Below are 20,172 nucleotides of genomic sequence, written 5' to 3'. Positions count from 1 at the left end.
AATGAGCAGTTAGCTCGAGACATCTTATTCTACACAGCTGGAGAAGAAATGCCCCATTACCTTGAACAAAGCATTTTGCTTGTGAGATGATTCTTGTAGAATTCTTAATGTGAAGATGTGATCTACAGTAACTTTGTACATGGATATCCTTTAGTTATATCAGTCTCACTTGACCATGAACCCCTGTAGAAATGAGGGTGGGCAGGTTATGACAGTCTAAAAGTTTATAGTTTAATGGCTGGTGTTGGTCTGTGTTTATTGAGTGTAACTAGGGGAGAGGTGCTACTGGAATAACATACACATACAATTGACATAGCTGTGCTTTCTTTACTGTGGCCATGAAGATTCTGCCCTAGACTGCATAGACTCCCATGTCTGTGTGATCGCTATGTATATATGTACATACCCCTCTGCTACCTGTTACGAAGAGCTAAGCATTAAATTTAAATTTAAACAGAGGCAAATCAAGTATACTCTTTGGTTAAAATGTAGTTTTTTTACTCAAAAAGTTCTAATACATACAGATTTTTTTGAGACTATTTTGTTCTTACCCTATTTCAAGTACGCCAAGATGGCATTTAGGGATATGATTTAGTGGTAGACTTGGCAGTATTAGATTTACAGTTGGTCTCAACTGTAAAAGTCTTTTTCAAGATTTAGAGTTGGACTTGATGATTGTAAAGGCCTTTTCCAGCTTAAATGATTCTATACCTCCATTTACATACTGTAATGTCAGTAGAAGCCCCAAGACAGATCTGGCTTCTCAAAATGTAGCCCAAACAGCAGTGAGCTTTTGAATGGTATAGAATAATAATGGGGAGGACACTAAAGCTCTGTTAACAGCTGGCTATCCTAGTTTAGGTTATGGCTTTTAGAAACAGCATGACATTATCCAAAACTAGTTTATGTATGAAATTAGGCCATAGGATGACTGTAGTCCCCTGTATAACTAATGACGGGCTGTTTTGCCTTTTTGTGATGGTAACACAAGGTTTTAGAAGTCTTGCATGGCTGTTCTCACCGAATTGCCTAATTTATGAAAACTTTGTCAGTACTACCAGGAAAAGATGGTACTTGATGAGATTCATCCAACTTTACTGGTTACTGCAATTTTGGTGAGTATTATCTGCTGTAGGAAGATGACAGGCATAGAAAGGTGACAAACGACAAAATCCAAACAAGCACATTTTCATCTTCTGCAGGGAACTTAACTAGGAAACATTTGAGATTGGACTTAAGAAAAAGACAAACTGTACCAAGTGATTTTGCCAGACTACTACTGTGTTCTGTATTTAGTATACAACTTCACCTGTGCCTTTTGATTCCAGAATAAAGTGGGGTGGATTTTTTTGTTAGGGTTTTTTTTTGAGAAATGTGTGGGATAAATTCGTTCTTGCTTTAAAGAACATTCTTCTTTATGTGACTCTGTGGGATGGGAGTTGTATTGATGGAATCTACTCTTCATTTTATTCACTATGAAAACTGAACAATGTGGATAACCCGTTCTATAGCTGTGTGAATTCATGTAGCTAATCCCTGATCCATGCCCATTTCATCTGAGGTTAGTTAGTTTTTTGCCTGGAGTTTGGTTGCAGCTCTTTGACAAGATGGAAAAGAGAGTGTCTTTATTTTATTTTGTTTGTGCAGTACCATGTCCATTGTGGTTGTGGAATAAATAATAGTTGATATGGAATTTGGAAGGGATTATTTATTGTCCTCTTTTCAGTTTCCTTAGATTGAGAAACATCTCCATATTAGTTAAGGAAAATGTAACATTTGGATATTGTGAAGATATCTGATTACTCCCATGAGGGCTTAAATTAGTTCCTCTGAATTCACTGTTTATGAGTGATTTGATGGAATATGGATTTTACTCTGCCCTTGAAGATTTTTGGACTATCATGCAGTTGAGACAAAACAATGGGATGTGACTTGCCATGAAATACTTTTGGCACTGTGAATTAGATGAAAAAGCTTGTGGATATATAGAATTATCATGAATGTGTGATTCTTTTCAAAGGTACAGTGCTGCAGTGTGTTTTTTTGAAGCAGTAGTTTAGATGAGTAGGCAGTATTTTTGATCCTTGTAATGGCAGTCTAACTTGGTTTAAGGTTTAAAGTTAAAAGTAAGTATTTGAGTGCAGTCAGTTGCAGAATTTAATTGTTCTGCTGTAATGATTTGAAGAGAGGGAGAACTTTTAAGGATAGTACTGCAGAAGTATGTATCATGAAACATCGTTTGTTGTGTGGGAATTGTAGGCTAGCAAAAATTCTTACATGCAATAATAGGTACATGGTAATTTGTTCTGCTGTTATTGTTGTTCCTCAGCAATCTGTTTTTAGAAAATACGGATGCATCACATCTATGTACTGCTTTGAAGCTGTGTCCACCCTCTTCCTTTACACAGACTCAAGGAGGGGCCATTCTGCAAGGGTAACGAGGTCTCCTTTTGTGTGAAGAGGGAAGTGCTGAGCTGGAGGCTTCTTTCAGGCATCTTTGTAGAAGGTACCTGTTACATGTATGGATTTATTTTTCAAAAATATTTTTCAAGAAGGCATGAATATACAGTAGGTAAATTTCTATGGTGAAAAACTAATAAGAGAAAAAATGTAGTTATCTAGAACTAGATCATCAAAAAGATTCAATGTAAAATCCAGTTATATGAATTACCAATAAGTACACAGTGTTTGGTTAGAAATACTATAAAATTTGAAATTGTAATATTCACTTTCAGATAGAGAAGCCCAGAGAAGTTGAAATTGGTACTTTTTAAAATACCTTCTATGCGGAGACTTCAATACTGCATCCAATAAGCCCGCTTTGCGATTTTCACTGTTTCAAGGTGACCAATGTACTTGGCCTTGTCATCCCTTTAAGTATGTCTTATTGTTTCTGTTATTTTGATTGTACCCCGTTCTGAACTGGCCCACATGAATACTATGCATTGCTACAAACACTATGAATACTATTACATGAATCCTATGAATCCTATTACTATGAATAAAGATTAAAATATCTTTTCAACTTATTTCATAAAGTACTTCTGACCCCTAAGGAAGCCTCAAAGGTGAGTTGCTGTTTGTTGTATTCTCACAGTGCTGTGTTTTCCATTTCCCAACTTATTTTTTCAGTGTAGTAGAAATTGCTACTTCATATTTGCATGAGTTTGTGTGAAATAACTTGATGGTCTATAGAGAGTTGTGCTGACATAAACAAATGATGCCTACAGTCCCATACCCCAACCATACTGGAGCTAAAATCATGGTTGGAAATGGACTTACAGAGCTGAAGTATTCTTATTAAGATCCATAACTGCCTTCTCTCAGTATTCGTATTTTTCTTCTGCCTTGTCCCAAGCCAAATGGATTCTTGTTATTTGTCCCTTCATATGAAGCATCCAAATACCTGAGAGAAAGTAAAGTCTACATCCTTGCTGCATTTCAGTATTGAAATGCCTGAAACCAGATCTAAGACATCTACTCAAACTCTTCTTGAGGTCTAAACAGCTAAGTGGAATTTAAGTGCATTAATGGTATTTAGTTGAGATGATATGCAGAGCTCCCTGTATTGCCAAGCTCTCTTTTTTTCTGCTCGGGGAAATACATGGTTGGTGCAGCACAAGATTAATGAAAACTCGAGAGAGACTGTTGTGAATGGAAGAACTTTTGGGGCATACAGAGACTGAACAGTGGCAAACATGTAATTTATGTGACAAAAAAAGAGAGTATTACAAGGTTCTCTGAGGTAGTTTGTTTTCTGTAACAGGTGGCTGAAGATGAGATTGCCGCATAGGGAAGCAATGGTGATTCACATGGTGGTTGCTCCTGAGAGTTTGAACAGGTTTGTTTAAGGCATATGATAAAATCAGATAACCTGGGAGTTTCAGATTTTCAGTCACATCTTTCATCAGTTCTTGTGCTTTACAGAGCTCGGGTTATGAACCACATCAGGTCTGCATTGTTCTCTGGCTTGCATGAAAACTAAACATGCAATGTAAGTAAAACATTCAGTGCTGACTTGTTTACAGATTCTCAGAACATTAGGAAGAAGAACATACTTTGGTGGTCTTTGGTTTTATTGTTGCTGACTTGCTAGCAGAAATTTCCTTGACAATAAAATAAATAGGTTAGAACAATCCCACAAGGGACACCAGAATTATTTAAATGCATACTTCTGCAGGAATGAGGAGTTCCTAAATACGTTTTCCCATACAGAAAGTGTTGTCACTTCACAATTAATGTTTTCTCTGCTTCCTTCTCAAGTGTGTGTATGTGTATATATATGTACACGCTTGAGTGTATATATATATGTATACTCAAGTATGTATATATATATGGGTATATATATATATATTATTTTTTTAACTAAAACCAATACAGTTTTAGAGTTGGCTATTGCTTGCTGGTTTAGCAACAACAATAGTAACAATTATTTTATTTTGCTGAAGTGAATGTCAGTCACATCAGAGCCTGAGTTCATGGCTGCTTTAGGCCAAGATCATCATGAAGACTAACGTGTGATCTTTCACTGCCATCCCCAAACACACTCATACTCCCCAGAATCATACATTTGGATTTTAGAGCTTAGATTTATTGTAGCTGTACCAATTACAATATGATTTTCATATATGACTTTCCTATCAGTCTTGCTTTTCATTAATTTCTCCACCTCTGCTTAGTTTTCCCTGCTCTCTTCTGGATGTCCAGCCTCTGAAATGGTGTAATCTTTTCTTGGGAATTGCATCAACCAACTGCTGCTGAGGCTTGTTCAGATTTTTAAAATAATTACAAGTTTCCAGGAGTTAAAAAAAATAAAAAAATTGATGTTCATGTGTCATTTGGAAAAAATCTCATTTATCCCATGAAAATGTACCTTTCACCACGGTAGTATAGCCTGATTCTGACAAATAGCCATGTGGTAGCAAGTTACTGTTTGCTATGAGGCATTCTGGTTGAATGACTATCTTACAGCAGCAAGGTATTCACTGTCTGACTTTTGCATAGTAAAGAGTAAAGAAACTGAGAGGGGAAAATCAGCCCTGTGACATACTTTCCCTAAATGAAGGAAATCTGCTGTAATTGTTTCAACATTTATTCCTTAGTGGGACACTGCTTTTGGGTATCCAGTCCAGAATTGTTTGCAGTCTCCCATGCAATGTCCAACTATGAGAAATCTTTTATTAGATCCTTTTAAGTTACTACATGCATGTGCCTTATTCTGAGGCAATTAGTTTCAACATCAGACTTAATAACCTCATTTTGTATTCCTAATTGTCCTGGATATAAACTTTTACAAACCTTCCTGTAATTTTGCAGTACTCAGTAAAGCCTTCTATGGTTTTGATTGCCTATACACTCCACTTCATTAGTCATCTAAGCAAATAATTTTGGATATGTATTAAATCAGAGGTTTGTGGGTTTTTTCCTCTATTTGACTGTTTGTCTGTCCTGTGTAGTAACAGATGGGTTGCACTTAGTTCAATGAACCAGATACAAAAAGAGCAGAATTTGCAGTAAAATACTGTTGATGTTGCATTTTTATCTGCACACAATGAAGTCTGCTTTCTGATTCTATAAAGTGAATGTTTACACTATCTCATAACTAATTAAAATGTATCCACTATGTTCTGTGAAACAACTAGCATTCCCAGCCTGGATGAGCTCATAGGTATATTTTATGCATTTTGAACTGAAGCCGTGTCAGCATAAGCAGCTCCTGTGTGATGCTCCAAGCCACTGTTGTATCTTGTTTCTGCTTCAGTAACGGTCCTTCTGTGCTTGCACAGTTCTTTGTGGTACCCTACAGTGAACTGGATTAGGAAACTATTTTTGTTTTCCTTGGGATACTTAATTTCTCTTATCCTCTCTGATTTTTGTCTTTGCTTCCTTTTACACCATCATCTGTTGTGGTGTTTATTGTTTTTTTTTTTTTTACTGGAGAATGCACTAGTTGCAAAACTTTGGTCATCATTCGAACTTTTAAAGTAAGTTTGGGAATTTAGAATCATACTTTTTCTGCAACATAAGAACTCCTGTAGAGTTCAGTTCCACAGTTTCATCCCTTTGGATAGGAGCTAAAGAAAGTAATAACCCTTTAATCAAGAAGATGACATTTACCAAGTGCATTTTCTTGCCAATGCTGTTTTAGATTTGCCCGGTAAATGCCTTGTGTGTGAAACCTTTTTTATGAGGGATTTTGGATAGGTCCTACTTTGCATCTGTTACATCTTTACTATAACTGTAGTTCCATTACTGCATATTTGGCCTGATTCTGATCTCTGTTTGGCATTGTAAATAGGGAATATTTCCATAGGAACCAGTGAAATTACCAAAGTTGCAAAACATCCTTGTTGTTCCCTCTCTTTGCCTCATCGTCTCATCCCCCCCCTGCCCCGCTTTCAAGTCTCATTTCCATTTATTAGTAGGATGTTATAAGCTGAGTCTGTCAAAACTATTTTCTTGTGCCTGTTTATGAAAACATGCTGTATTATGGCATATTTGTCCAAACTGTTGAATGGTGATTGGTACAAATTACTTCTCTAAAAGATAGTGAGTGTGATAAGTACCTTTAATCTACTTCAGGGAGCAGTGAAATCCAGTATTTTAGTGTATATGTATTTAGATAATGAAAGTGTGAGTTTCCATGTTTCACATGGTTTCTAAGGATTTGATAACAAAAACTGCTGATAACATAGTCAAGCTGTGAGTTTGTTTAATTGCAACTGTTTGCAAATGGCAGAAAGGCAGCAGAAACACAGAATGATGTGAATGGTGCTCATAGCATTCCCTGGAGAGACAGCTTGGGGTTGGAAGTGGTGGCTGAAAAGGAGCCTAGAACTCTTAAGCAATGAAGCTTACTCCTTGTACTTTGACTCCTCCTATGTTCAGAGAAACAGGACTCTGCAAATGCACAGCAGGGCCTATGGGATACCCAACACTGAATGTCTCCACCTTGCTGAAGGAGATTGCAAAACCTTAAAAACAGATCATCTGAGTCAAAAGGGGAAACTGTAGTAGTTGCTGGAGCATCTGCTTTCTAGGGAGACAAGCTTGCAAGTGTTGTACATAGCATCTTCTTTGATGGTAAACAAGCCCCTTGAAAAAGTCACCCAAAGGCTGGAGAAAGATCTGAAACAAGGGTGTGTAGTGACTTTGTTCACAGTGCTGCTCCTGTGAATTGGCATTCTCATAAACAACTAGCATGGCTGCTGGCTTGAAAGTGGAAGACTTTTGCACTTCTCTTAGCAAATTTAGCAAGCACCATTTCAGGAGCAACAAAATCTCAACAAAACTCAGCTCAGAAAACAAATCTGTTAATTGGATGGACTATAGAAATTGGGTTTGGAACTGGGTCAGCCAGGGAACTTGCATAAGGCTGAATATTTTACCACAGACTTCTATTTTAGAGGTCCAGGAGGGGAAAGGTTGGATTGCCCCATCAGAAATACTGCAGTCCTTGACATAGCAGTTCTTGTGACTGGCACAGTTCTGCTGAAATTTATTTGGCTTGGTTCAGTATTGCTTGTAAATTACTGGGCAGAACATAAAGATACATTTTTGAGCACAGATTCTGAGGTAGGAGCTATTACCAGAAACATCTTTTCCTGTCTCAAGAGGCAAAGCTTGATACTGTATTGCACTTTGAGAAATGGAGAAGTGGGATAAAGCAGCGAAGAATGGAAATAATTGCTCCCATCCTGTGTGGCTTGTTCTGCTGGCCTTTGGTTTTGATTTGACTGTTTAGAGAGGTTCTCTTCATTCCTTGTTTGTATCATGGAAGATCTGTATGATGAAAGCATGTCTGAACTTTCAGCCACTTCTCAGATCTTGCTCACTATTTATTTAAGGTAAAATGGCAGCATTGTGTTGTGTTACAGACTAGGGGAATTTGATGCCATAATGTTGGAGAACTTTACAAACGAAAGATCCTGGCTTATACAGAGTGGTATTTTTTTGTTTGTTTTCTGTAGTGAATCTTAAATTGTCAAGCAAGTCAGCATCCAAAGAACAACCAAAAGACATTGTGCAAGGATGAGTGTGTGACTGTTTTGTGTGTCACTTCAGGCTTGTACAGTATACTGGTTTGCTTTTGGATGGGAGGAAGAAGACACTGCCTGGATGCCTGCTACAGCCTGTTTACTATACTGAGATATATACTTTGTACTAAAAGGCATATACTAAGACCCTTGAACCAGGTAGGCAATTGTCAGTAGGAAATTTATATCAGAAGGAAAGTAGGAAAGGTCTACTTAGTACTGATTTAGTGAAATGAGCCCTAGAATTCATCAGTACATCCTGCATGAATTCCAAGCTCATGCATTAAGATCATCAGAGCACATGGTGGGGATGAGCTTTTGTAACAGTCTCCTCCAGAAACTAGGAACACAGCTGTGGAAACTGTTCATCCTGGAGAAGAGATGCTGTGTGGAGACCTCATAGCAGCCTTTCAGTACCTGAAGGGGGCCTACAAGGGTGCTGGGGAGGGATTCTTCATCAAGGACTGTAGTGATAGGACAAGAGGGAATGGGTTCAAACTCAAACAGGGGAAGTTCAGGTTAGATATAAGGAGGAAGTTCTTTACTGTGATGGTGTTGAGGCACTGGAATGGGTTGCTGTAGGAGTTGTGAATGCTCCAACCCTGGCAGTGTTCAAGGACGGACTGGACAGAGCCTTGAGCAACATGGAATAGTGTGAAGCGTCTCTGCCCATGGCAGGAGAGTTCGAACTAGATGATCTTAAGGTCCTTTCCAACCTGAAGCATTCTATGATTCTATAATAAATCCCTCCTATGCAAATGTAGCCTCTGTAGGTTGCTGTTCTCATCTTTCTCAGCTGCTTTTTCCTACAGTTCACACTGAAATAAGAGTATTCACACTGAAATAGAACTTGGGAAGTATTTTCTTAGAAGCAAAGCAGAACTAATAGTGTCTGTATTATTTCTGTAGAAGCCTCATTTTTGAATTTCAGATCAAGTAACTTGGAGTGAGATGGTCATTTGGCATTCCCACCAGTGAATGCCACATCAAGACGCAGGGTGTGGTGTCAAGTATTCAGTTCATTACACAGAACTTGGAATGGAATAAGACTTAAAGTAACTTTTATAACCAGTATTCTCTAAATATCTCTATTTCCCTAACATGTACCAGTGTTCTGAAACAAATGACCGCCCAAGTTTACTTAAAATGGTTTTGTCTTTTGTAGGTGTTTCTGCCAGTGAAGGGATCAGGTTTGACACACTATTATGAGCCATCTACGATCAACACTGCTGCAGTGTTACGTTCTAGACTTCAGTGTTGCAGTTCAGACTATTGTGGCATTTGCAGGTTCTTGGCTTGCTTGCCAGCTCTGCATTGCTTGAGAATAAACTTGTCCTTAGAGTTACATTGCACCAAAAAGGAGCTATATTTTAAGTCTGTCATTTAACAAATACTGCAGCTGGTATGGCCACCAAATGAAGCAATGCAACTTAGCTACAGCTGTTTATTCTTATCTATATGTACACTGCAGTAATGTCACTACCAGAATTTGTGCAGCTCTGTAGTGAATTGCATCAGGAAACTAATATGGGTCAAAATTGACTGTTTCTTTGTACCGAGTATTGCTGTGGCTCTATTCCCCAGCTGAGTTAACTTTGCAGCCACAATGTTCATGCTGGCCCAAGAGAAGAAAGCAGAAGTGAGCATCCAGTCAGGGTACACATTTAGATGGAAATGCCAGCTTGGGCTGTTAGCTATTAACATATATTAATATGTATGTGCTATTATATAGCTGTAAATGATGTGTAACTGCTCATGAAGCAGTGGCAGCACAGAACTTAGTTTAGGTAAGCACCTTTGCATTCAGGTGGGTTGGCAGACCAGCCTACAGGCTTTGCAATTGAGGATTCACTGTTACCTGCATGCAGATGCAGTGTCTACTTCAACAACTGGTGCAGCTCTGCAGGAGTGAAGCTGTGGAGGAAAACTTTCAGTGCTGAGGATTTACTGACTGCACCACTTATGTTTTGGTGTGTGTGAAAGAATCGGGAGGACCAGATTAGTTTTCGTCTGGTCCTGAATTTCCATTGCCAGTTAAAATGTATTAGGTGCTGCTCTGGAGCACATAATTCAAATTTTCTTTCATCCAAAAGGATGGTTCAGGTTTGCTTCATGGAGTAAACCAAAACCCAGTGAATGGTCAGGGTGGCTGGAAGAACAGCTTTGAAACTATGCATCTGATCTGAACAAAAATGCCAATGTAAACATAACAAGGGTGACTCAAGGTATTTCCCACTGTTCTTCAAGCTCTGAGACTGATGCGTTCACTCTGTGTTGAATTCAGTCTGGTTAGAAAAAGCAGTAAGATTCTAGCACCATTTCATTACATATCTCTACCTGCCTTCGCAGTGGTCTATGAAAACTGAGCTAAGTATGACACTATGAAGTCTAACTCTAATAAAAACTTTTACTGGACCATTTTTGGTATGCATGTGTGCTTTCACGTTATTTAGTACCCAAAGAATGGCATTTCTTATAGCAGAGTGACTGTGGATCTTTAGCTGATAGAGCTCTGCCAAAAAGAGGGAGGTATAAAGACAGTGCTTGAAAGAGTTGCCGTGTAATGGAAAATACTGAAAGAGGCACCACAGAAAGAAACCTGGATGTAAGAATTTAGGCAGGAAAGAATCCAGTTGGATTCCACTTGGGCAAACAGTTGGCTATTGAAAAAGTAATTCTGCAGGAAGCAGCCAGCCAAGCTTGAATTGTGAGGTGAAAAATCCCAACTTCCGGCCTGAATCAACTAAACTGTGTTTGAAAGATGAACTTAACAAACTGTTTCCATTCTTATTTGAGGTATTAGGAGCAACAGCTACACTGGAACTTCTTGTTGTTTGTTTGACAGAGTCAGAAAAACTGATTGCGCATCGGTAAGAAGACAGATGAGCCCACCATCCCATGCGCTTTGCTTGTGTTTTGTTGTTCTACATCTACCTTTCTCATAATGTTGATTTTTCTTACATTAAGCTCTTGGACAGGCTTTGATTCTGAGCTGGGTGTTGCAGCAATATGAATAATTGCAGGGATATTTTTTTATCTTAGCATGGCTGAAAAGTGGGGTAATTTTGTTTCGCTAACTAGGACTCAAAGTGTATTTATGGGAACAATTTTGCCATGTGGCTACAGTCTGTAGTAAATTCAAGTGCTTTTATAACAAAGCCCTTAATTTTGAAGGGTTTTCAGTCTCTTTGATTATACATAACTGTTTGAATTTCTGGATCAAGGATAAAGAATTAAGTATTTTCTTTTTTAAAGAAATAAGTGCTTACTCTTCCTTCCCCTCCCGTTCTGGAACTAAAACAGCTTGGCAGCAGTGTTTGAACACAGTTCCAGTTAAACCAGTTTTGGAACATAGTTTGGCAGGCCAGAATGGAGTAAGGCCAATGTACGGTAATTCTAAGCTAAAATTGTAGCTGTAGTGAGAGAGAATGATATAAAACTCAAATACAATGTTTGCTTCTTTTCTTGCCTCCTTTTTTCTTATTTCTGTGGTTAGTCAAACTGCGCTAGGCTGCTAGAAACTGTGCTTAAACTTCTCTTGAATTTTATAGCTCTTCTGCCTGAGCCCCAGTCAGTGTGAATAGGAAATGACATAGTTAACTAGTTATTTGGGAAGTGTTTTGCTTTTTAATCATATTATTATTAGGTAAAATTTCACTTACCTTAAAAATTGTGTGGAGCCTATAGCACAGCACATAACCGTTTTTTCCTTCTTTGCTGTGTCATTTATTGCAAAACAGTTGAATCAACGGCTGTTTCTATCTCCCTTGGTACCTTCCAGTGTTGTACAAACACAGCTACTTTCAACTGCTTAGTTTGTCTGCTGTTGACTTTAGAAGTACAATTCACACTATGAAAGGATGACTGCAGGATATTATTTTTAAAGTTTATATAAAAGTGATTGTGCATCTTTTTTTTCCCACAGTGAAAATGTCTAGACTTTTCTGAACCTTTGTAAAGCTGTTATCCAGACAAATTAGTTCCATGAATTTGAGCAACATCAACCTCAAGATTTATCCAAATAAATGGGGTCACCAAGTCATTTTATTCTTAGCTATAACAGAAAGCACTGCTGACAGATATGAAAGGAAAATTGCTCATCTGCTATAGCCCAGGGTTTTTTTTTTTTGTTGTTTTGGGGTTGGTTTTTTTTGTTGTTGTTTTACAGGAAGATTTCCATTTCATCCAAGCATTAAAAATATTTCCCAGCAGAGTGGGCATTCTGTTGCGTGATAATATGGGCTGTCTGCGGGCATTGATAAGTTGTATTAAGCGTAGGTGTCATGAGGACATGTAAGAGTCATGTAATACCCAGTTATATTTTTAGGGAGATGTTCAGCTCATCTGGGGGAGGGGAGATGTCATACTCCAAACTGCCAGTAGCTTCTCTTTGATCTTTTATACTGTTTCAGAATTCATGCCAATGCCAAAAATTAACTCTTCCATATCCATGGCTTCTCATCTGGTTTTGATGGCACTTTTCAAATAGTCTTTTATTCAGCATGTGCTTGTTACTTGGTTTTTTTTGTGTGCTATGTACTTGATTAAATAAACTTTGAACGCAGAAATTCTCTGAATTCTCACATTCACTTAGAGTCCATCTCTTCTCTTTTATACAAGCTTCTCCAAATGTGTTTTGTTTTAGTTTCAGGCAGTTAAGACTGTGAACATTATTTTGTTTGGTCTTTTGCCCTTTGTGGAAGAAAGGGGAGGAACAAAAAAAGTAGTTTGAATAAATGGAATTAAGCTAAGTTCAGGAAGAGCCAGACTCGTTGTTTTAACAATTTCCCCAGTTGAATGATACTTTCATGGTCTGCTTATGTGTCTTCTTTGAAGAGAACATGTTAGCAGAACAGAACTTTGATCACATGAAATACCTTTCTGAGGGGTTTGGTTTTTTCAGAGTCTGCATTACAGAGCTTTAGGAACAGGTAGAATGAAAGGCAGAATGAAATTACTTTAATTCTTGAAGGAGTCATGGCATTGTCATTGCATCATTGATCTTAGTGTGTATTTTATGGTGATAGGCATGAAATGGTGAAGTATTTCTCTGCTTTCTTGGAGATGTTTTCTGCCCATTTGGGTGATTTATGTCTAGGTCATGACAGAATTTCTAATATCACAGGCTCACAACAGCTACCACAGCAGAGAGCAAAGTTATATGTTTATAAAAAAGGAAGAGGATTTTTATTCTGACAAAATATCTGTCTCTGATCTGTTTGATCTCTGGGCTCAGTTCTACTGCATTTTTTCTCCTTTTCTCATGTTTTGGCTTAATAACTATCACCGGTTTCACATGAAACATTGGAGTCAAGTGCTGAGCTCACTGATGTCCTTCAAAAGTAAATCAATTTTTTCTGCTCTGGACAATTCATTCATTTGCTGGTTCCTGCCCTAAATATAATTTTGAAAGCATTCCTGGCGATTGCACAGATGTCCGGAGCTTATGGTGGGATTTGAAATTCCCATCAGAGAAACACTTTCTGAGATCTGTTTTGAAGGTAGTGAATCAGTTCTCATGTTTTGGAGATTAAAATATTTTTTTCTCTTTACGATTGTAGGGATTTTTTTAGAGTAAGGGAAATACATTCAACTGTAACCTTGTGAAGCCTCGTCCTTCCTGCTTAGAATATTACTTAGCTATATCTGACATGTAGAATAAATTGCCTTGAAAATGTCAGAAGAAATATCTATTTCTGCTGTATAGCTAGAGCACCACCACTTTTTTCCCAGACTTTTACTGTCAGGGTTTGCAAAGATTTCTCTCAATATTATGTCAACAAGAGACTGTAGCCTGTCGCTATCCAGTTCATCTGGATAATCAGAGCATGTTAGGATGACTACTAGCACTACTGGAGAACTATGAGGAGGTAGAACCTCTACTGTCGTTGGAAGGTAGAGTGAATGAATGCAAATGTTTCTGTATACAACAGGCAGTCTTCTATGGCAGGTTCCCATAAATATCTTCTGCGCTATGCAAATAATCAGGTTTGATTGATTTTGTCTTAAAGTTTTGTACCTGCAGAGTTTAGAAATAGAGAAGAGGTTAGTCTTTAGAGAAATCCCTGACTAAATCAGAGGAAGATGCCAGTTAATGCCGGATGGGTCATATATGGTATACTTTTGGGGTTTATTTTTTATCTACTCTTCTGGCTGGAAATTGTGCTGTGTGTGCAGTGATAGATTTTTAAAACTATATTTGTGTAGTATCAAAAACATATCTAATTTGTGCACCACTGAAACTTTGCTTGTAAGTACAGAGGCACTCTTAATCCAGAAAGTCCTAAGGAGCTCTTTGCCCTTCATATACTTTTATCAAGACGCAGACTTCCTGCCTTGGTTTTCCAAACTTCCATGATATTTTGTTACTTTAATTAGGGCTTGTTATTTGTGTCTTAAGTATACCAGGTTGATGGTATTTGAGAAGGGTATTTTTTCAAGGGTGTTTTATCACCTCAGATGCAATAACGTGGGGAAAAAAAACCAGTTGTTACTAATGCATGAAGCATGGACTAGTAATTGCTGCATTTTCTCCTCTTTTTTTCCTGTCTTTACCAGGATATGGATAGATAATGTTTTAGGTAGTTCAATACCAGGCATTGAACTTGGGATGCTTTGCTTGAGAAGGCTATATAAAGCTTGTGAAGTGGGAGGTATTTGGTGCTTTGATGAATCATTTCTAGACTTCAGAGGAGAAATGTTGAAGTACAATAGTGATTTTCCTTCTGTTATCATCAAAGTATTTCTAAATTTTCTTTTGACCATTAGGGTACTGTTAGATTTTTCTTGGATCAAATCAAAGGATTCCTATAAAGCTAGACGTAATTTAAAATGTTTTGAGGAACATTTTCATGAAGCAATTACTGTATCTTAATAGTTTTCTGTCTTACAGATTGCTCTACTTTCATTCATCTAGTTCAGTGTTCTATGTTTAAAACCAAAGACCAACAAAAAACCTCTTTAAAATTTCTTCTGAGGTGAGTTTTATTTTTTGAAATGAATACTTAAAATTGATGATTTAAATATAATGTGTTATGTGATGGCTTTTGATATTCCAGTCTACTGAGGAAAATGTTAACTTTACTCAAGCAAATTTTCAAATTTATTAAGATGCTCATGAGGTTTTTTTCAACCTCTACTGAAACAGAGGGAAGTCTTTACTACTTTACATCAGACTACTTTTATCTTCTGAATTTGTCACAAAATCAGCACAATTGCAGTTAAATAGGGCAGTCAGTAACAATGAGTTCCCTGGCATCTCTCAGTACCTGTGGAAAATCACGTATTGCAAAATTACAGTGACGTTTTGTCTGGGTCTCTTATTACTAACAATGCATCCAGTTCACTTTTCATGTTACAAGGTGGACTCTGGCACTAACTGATAATGTGTCTGAAAGTTACTATTGGCATGTGATACTGTTTGCACACTACTTCTGAAAAACAAGCTTACTATGTAGAGGGATACACATGATAGTTCAGTGCTAGAAGAGCTATGTTTTCATGAAGGTCAATATTTAAATGGAAGCATGTTTGGATAAAAAATGTCTAGGCCAATCTAGTGGGTCCATATAAGATTTTAAGGCGAGACTGTTCTTTGCATATAATAATTTCAGAAGGCAGAAAGGAATGATAAATTGAACTTGGTATGTATGTGAAATGTGGAGGGGAGGGAGAGGAGGGGGAAGAAAAGGCCAAGTTTAAAGGGAAATTAAAGCAAATAACTGGTAGTTATGGGAGTTTGAGCACAGGGAATGTCTGGCTCTGCTTTAATCTCTTCAGCTTCTGTAAACTGGAGTTCTGCATGAGAAATACACATGCATTGCTGGCTGGGCTTCTAGGGACATAAAGGAGCAGTAGTCTTAACAGCTGTATGCCACTCAGTATTTTACTGCAAAAGGGTTGTGTGTATTCTAGTTACTCTCTTAAACAAGAAGGTATCAGATGTCAGAAGCTCTTTTGAAAGAGTTGGTAAAATGAGTTGTCTTCCCTGGCTGTAACTTCTCACAAGGTTACCCTAGATCATTGCATCTCGACTAGCAACCTTCATTTTGGGTTTGGCTCTTGAGACAGCCAATCTGTCCTGGCCACCTTTTTCTCCTGGGGCAAGTAAGGATTGGTTTGTGGCTGGATCCTGCCTCTGCACAGACAAGCAGCTGGAACTCTAGTTGCTGCCACTGCCTCCAGAGCTCATGAGAAATTGAGGGAGGAGGACAATTTTATTCCATATTCCATAATGACAGTGAAGGCTGGGTCACACAGAAATAAGCTATCCTTTGGCACAGTACATACTGAGAAGCAATCAAAAAATACTGTAGAGTGCATTCATGCACACATACAACATGTGGAAGGATACCTCTTTGGTGGAAACTACTCTAATTACTTGAAATGTATGGACTTCTGGTATTTCCACGCAACTTATTTGCAGCATGGCTAGAGATGAGGCTATTTTTTTGTACAGATTTAGAAAAAATGGTTGATTTTGGAAAACATAAGGGAGAAGCATCTTGTTTCAATAAAATAAGTGGATGATAAAAAGATGTGAACATGCAATTTAAAGAAAACATGAGAATTTGGTTGGTTCATGTTCTGTGTTGCTAATGTTCAATATGTATCAAAGGAGGATGTTTGAGGGAATTAATAATTATCTGTGTGACGCCCCCTGACCTCAGTCAGAAGCTGGTTTTGCTGTTTAATTGAAGTTATACTTGATTTTATTTTCTACTGAGAGGTTATTTAATTTTTAATATACCCTGTGTACTTTTGAAACAATAATTGTCATTTGGCTGATTGCCTTTACTACGTAAGAGAAATGGGGAGTTTACTCTTGTGAGGGCATTAATTTCATGTATGTATGCGAAGGCTCTTCAGAAGGGATAGGCAAGGTAAAATTGGTGGTGGGGTTGCACTGTATGTCAGGGAGTACATTGACTGCCTTGAAGTCAGTGTTGTGAGTGAGAAGGCCAAATGTTTGTGTGTGACGATCAGGGGGAAAACCAACCAGCAGATATCCTGGTAGAAGTCTGCTATAGACCACACAGCCAGGATGAAGCTACAGATGAAGTTTCCTTCAAACAACTGGGAGAAGTTTCACAGTCACTTGCCTTTGTTCTCATAGGTTGGATATTAGGAAAAAATATCTTCACAGAGAGGGTAATCAGGTATTGGAACAGGCTGCCCAGGGAAATGGTGGAATCACCATCCTTTGAAGTGGTCAAAAACCCATGAGGCTCTCAATGACATGGTTTAGTGGTGGACTTGGCAGTCCTGGTGTAAAGGTTGGACTTGATGATCTTAAAGGTCTTTCTCAACTTAGTTGATCCTATGATTCTATGTAGGATCAATGGATGTGGCAAGGGAAGAAAGTGACTGAAGGGTATCAAATGTTTGTTGAGATGTTCTGTGTTCACTAAAGATGGGATAAAAAGCTATAAGTTCACTCTTGCCACAGCAGAGTGAAACTGGAGAACTGGATTTCATCAGGTCTTTACATGGGGCAAGTGATGGGCTTCCAGTTGCTATGTGATCCAAATTATTCTGAAAGCACGTGTGTAATCTGTCTAGTGCATCAGCTAATACTGTAAGTATTTTTACTGCAAGCAACATTTATATGTTTTGTTCTTCTGTGTCTTTTGGTAGCCAGCAAAGTGGCTTCATAGGTACAATAAATGTAGTTTAATACTCACATGACTTTTGATATTTATGAGCAGAACAGCCGCATGGAAAACTGTGGAACTGCTAAGCTGCTAGCTTTTTCAATACCATCCAAACAATTTATATTGACGATAAAGTTGCAATTAAAGAACCATCATGCTGTCTCGCTGGGAGTACAGATGCACATGTTCACACATACAACTTCGGCTTTGTTTGGGATGTTTGTGTTATTCTATACATCATTTATTATTTTCAGAATATTCATCACTATGAATCTGTGCTTGTGCTATTTTACATGGGTTTTTTATGCTCTACTGAAATGACTCTTCTGCTGTTGCTAAACCTGTTCTGGATCTATAGCAAGAGAAGATCTAGTTTCTTCATGGATGCTTGCCCATGTTTCAAGCTTTATGCATTAGATCAGGTCTGTATAGATCTGTGAAGCAGCAGCCTTCATGTCTATGCAACTGTCACGCATAGCTGTGGTTTAAGATACAAAAGAATACTTCTTAAGGGAATTTCACAACAAATTTTTTATGTATCTTCAGAAGATGCTGAACAGAGCCTTGCTGTTTGCAGTGATTTAATATGTGACAAACTGGGACACTTCAGCCCACGCAAGTGTAAGCTCTCTGGAAAGCTGCAGCACTAACATAGGGTCACTTCCCATAGCTGTTGCTTGATCACTTGGATACCTGTAATGAAGATCCTACTGTGTGACTAGAAAGGTCAGTGTTGTGTTTTGTTGTGTCTTGAAGCCTTCGTCATGTTTTACCTGTGAGATGTTACACACAGTGAAGCTGTTTATTGACTTGCTTAAAAAATACCAAGAAACTTGAAAATCTCAGAGAATTACCCAGCTGAAGGTTAGAATGTTCTACAGGCTCTGTTCCTGATGCATTAATGTAATGGTGCTATTTAAAGCCAAGAATGAAGAGGGAACTCTCTGGCATTAGTTGCCTCAGTTATAAATAATGTTAGACCTCAGGATTTATATGATCTTGACATGGACAGTGTATATTCAGAATGTCTGGCTGAAGTGTCTACATTTAATGTCAAAGGGTAATGCTCTGTAACAGAGTTTCTATAGTGACTTTGCAGTGACTTATTTTGGAGATTTCATACTTGAAAGAGGTGGTGTTTGATTTTAGAGTGTGCAGAAAGTACCCCCAAGGAATGCAGAGTGGTCTTAACACCAGTAACTTCAGAACATAGAATGCTGCTTAGCACTTCTGGAATTAAGCCTTGCAGATAGAGCTTATTTATATTGTGTGAACTAACTATTCCTGTTTATGTTGTTCAGTATTTTTCTGATATAGAAGCCTAAAATAAATCACAGCAGCACACTTAGCACACTGGTTCTGTCTGGTGTGAGTGATGTCTGCCAGTGGCTTTGGGCATGTCACAGGTCCATTTTCACACAGAATGGAAGCAAAATGCTTCTCTGATTTTAATATTTAAAGTCCAGTACAGATCCAGCAATGCATCCTACTTTAAATACTTCAGCATTATTTTGGAGCAATATTTGCTTGCAAAGGAGATTTTTCAGAACCTTCATGTAAGAATCTCTTACATTATTTCTTGACGCCTTTGAATTTAGATAAACGAAATATGGAATATAAACAATTGTCAATCTAATTTTTGGATTTCTGTAAGCAAGAGAAAGCAAACTTGGCTTTAAAAACTGTTACAATTGGCAGATAAGTAATAAGTACTTCATTTTAGATGTTCCATTCTGAGAAATTTGTGGCACATTGATTAGGTGACCTAGTTCTTTTTTTTTTAATCCCTCTAAGAAGGCAGCTTTTCCATGTGCCATAAAAAGTCAAATAGAAGCAAGTAAGATGTGTAATAGGAATTATTTCCCTTCTCTTGCTCCATGATACTTTTGTAAGCAAAGCTATTTCCAGCATCATAGAATCATAGAATGATTAGAACTGGAAGGGACCTTAAAGATCATCGAATTCCAACCCCTCTGCCACAGGGGAATTAAAAGTCATCCGTGATTTCCTTTAGTCTTAAATTAGATGCATTCCTCCTTTCTCTCTCCTCTACTCTCTGTTATTTCTTCCTTGGCCCTGATAGAGAAAAGGGAGAAAGTCCAGTTGCTTTATATAAAATTTAGTTATTTTAAACAATTTTCTATAATTTGATATAGAAAATTAATTTCACTTTTTTTTTTTTTTTTAATAAATAAAAAGACCCACTGAAGGCCACCAGTGTATGGTGCACTGGTCAAATGGGCCCAGAAGTGCCAATACCACTTTGGCCATCAAACCAGCCAGCTGAGGCTCGGAAGTGGATAACAATGAAGTGAATCATTAGTTCTTTGCATAATTTCCTTTCTTGTACCATGAAGCCAGGCTGCTGTTGGAGCCATTGAGCTGTTCTCTTTGTGGTTTCACTGTGAAAGTATACAGGAGCACACTGCCAAAGCCATTCACTAAATATGTAGACTTTGTAGAAATTTTAGAAGCCACCTCAG

The 20,172-nt window shown here is 37.9% G+C and overlaps 1 protein-coding gene across 9 annotated transcripts in view; it reads left to right on the top strand.

Moving 5' to 3' along the window:
• SLC7A2 (solute carrier family 7 member 2) overlaps positions 1-20,172 on the top strand; it is a 63,169-nt gene that overhangs the window by 7,439 nt on the left and 35,558 nt on the right. For 2 of the 9 annotated variants that reach the window (XM_065696546.1, XM_065696495.1), the window contains exon 2: positions 2,409-2,506. The exons of 2 other annotated variants lie outside the window; for them this stretch is intronic. The gene's annotated coding sequence lies outside the window, so the exon portion shown is untranslated. Of the gene's footprint in view, positions 1-2,408; positions 2,507-2,735; positions 2,878-3,766; positions 3,842-3,911; positions 3,995-20,172 lie in introns of all 9 variants that reach the window. 5 more of the 9 variants (XM_065696516.1, XM_065696502.1, XM_065696536.1 and 2 more) reach the window with 5 other exon arrangements.

Source organism: Lathamus discolor, chromosome 1 (assembly GCF_037157495.1).
Source record: "Lathamus discolor isolate bLatDis1 chromosome 1, bLatDis1.hap1, whole genome shotgun sequence".
Taxonomy (NCBI): Eukaryota; Metazoa; Chordata; class Aves; order Psittaciformes; family Psittacidae; genus Lathamus; species Lathamus discolor.
Note: the sequence above shows the minus strand (reverse complement) of the source record. Positions and strands in the feature narration are given on the sequence as shown.